The following is a 2167-nucleotide window of genomic DNA, read 5'->3' on the forward strand; positions in this document are numbered from 1 at the left end:
TGCATCGGTTATGGCAAGAAAATGTATTCTTGCCATTTATGATGAAGGCACACTGCATCGGTTACCTCTCCCTCTCAGCCGTGCATCCGTGAAGGTACACTGCATCGGTATTCCCTTGGTGAAGACATACTGCAAATCTCGAAGGACAATCAAGTGATACTCATGAACCCATACAAAATCATCTGTGTTTGCCGGTAATTTTCATTTGGTAATCAAGTTTGCTGCTGTTTTTACTTCTTTTGTTTGCTTCACTTGTGGGTTTTGCTGTATTTAGAAAAACTCCTGGGTTTTGCTGCTATTTAAAGTTAGAAGTTTTTAAATTTCCAAACCTGCGATATTAAACAAATCACATGTTAGGGAGTTGACTAAGAAGTTTGAAGTTCTTAAATTTCCTTCAGTTATACATGGAACTCCTTATTGGGCTATTAATTTAGAAAAACTGGTGGGGCTTTTTAAAGGCAGAACCAAACCAGTGATATTAAACAGATCACATGGTAGAGAGTTTATTTGAATGAATCCCCGATTTTGGCTACCACAATAAACAATTAAGTTTGCATAGAAGTAGAGAAATGGAGTAATTGATTTGAACTTGTATGAAAAATGTTGTTTGCGATTTTAGGAGAGTCTCTTAAGACTTAGAGTATAAGGTGTAATCAAACCAACTTGTAATAGTAAGTATCATTTTAGTTTTTCTGTTTGTAGCTACTTTTTAGAATTTTACTCTATAAAATAGAAGATAAGTAAGGATGGTAATATATGATACAAATGTAAGAGAAGTGATAATTGATCGCATCCTGTCTTTGATCAGGTCAGGAATGAGGCTAACATCAGGGATGACATGAGGAGGTTGAATGTTGGAGCAACGCTAATACAATTAATATTCTTTACTCCAAATCTGATTCTTGAAAGATGTAACCCTTGTGGTTTCTCATTATAGCTTCATTCAGACATGTAATAGTCTTCTTCTGTAGAAACATTTGATGGTCTCAAAAACATTCCACCCCATTGTAGGAAATGTATAAAACATATAGGAATAGTGCAACATATCATCATTATTTCCATAAGTGTGATTCCTGTTTCTTTAGAGTATTTTGATCCTTTAAAGAATATCAATTGTGTTACCACTCCTACATTCCACCATATCGTGTCATGCCTGATTGATATCACACATGACACGAGGTGGTGGAATGTAGGAGCAGTGCTAACACAATTGATATGCTTTAAAGGATCAAAATACTCAAAAGAAATATGGATCACACTTATGGAAATAATGATGATATGTTGCACTATTCCTATATGTTTTATACACTCCCTACAACGGGGTGGAATGTTTTTGAGACCATCAAATGTTTCTACATAAGAAGACTGTTACATGTCTGAATGGAGCTAAAATGAGAAAGTACAAGGTTTACATCTTTCAAAAATCAAATTTGGAGTAAAAAATATTAATTGTGTTCATGGTGACTTATTTGGAGTAAAATCAAGTTTGTTATGTTCTTCAGGTCCTAATATTCTTCAACTTCACTTTTGTTATATCTTTGCATGCACTGTTGGACAAAAACCTAGCAAGGCTATCTACTATCCAGATGATACTGCTCATGTCCTCCAATTGCTTCAAACTTAGACAACTCCTTCAAGTTCGAAATTGAGACGATATTTATCAATCATCACTGGAGAGTCGAGCTGAGATATTGTAGTAGAGCTCCATAGCCTAGGATACTTTTCGTTTTTTACATGTTTTGTTGGAGAAAGATGGGACTAAAATGTGAATACTCTTCTTATATTTATGGAATACATCATGACTGTTTTTTTTAACCCTTCATTTGCTGGCCTGTTTTAAATATGGCTTCCTTAGGAGAAATAATTGATTTATCGGATATATTCATTGGTTTTAAACATATTTCTGGTCATTGCATTCATTACACACTCTTTTCCTATTGTTTGCTATATTATATCCATTAGACTAACTCTTCTATTCAGAGGTAGGAACAAGTAACCTATATAGTTAGTTGTATGGCATATGTTTGTGTTCCTTTTGCATATGCATATGTTTGTACAGAATTCCGCCAAGGCTCGCCCTGGTATGAAATGCAGTAACTTGGTCAAGCTTGTCTATCTCTCATCAATACTCCATTTTGTTTTATACCCTTAAGCTTCAAACGGTATG

The 2167-nt window shown here is 34.7% G+C and overlaps 1 long non-coding RNA gene across 1 annotated transcript; it reads left to right on the forward strand.

The window, feature by feature from the left end:
* On the forward strand, positions 1–1815 carry LOC136202256 (uncharacterized). Its single transcript, XR_010674380.1, has 2 exons — positions 1–194; positions 809–1815. It is a non-coding gene; the product is annotated as an uncharacterized lncRNA (long non-coding RNA).
* The last annotated feature ends 352 nt before the right edge of the window (positions 1816–2167 follow it).

This window comes from Euphorbia lathyris, chromosome 8, assembly GCF_963576675.1.
Source record: "Euphorbia lathyris chromosome 8, ddEupLath1.1, whole genome shotgun sequence".
Lineage (NCBI taxonomy): Eukaryota > Viridiplantae > Streptophyta > Magnoliopsida > Malpighiales > Euphorbiaceae > Euphorbia > Euphorbia lathyris.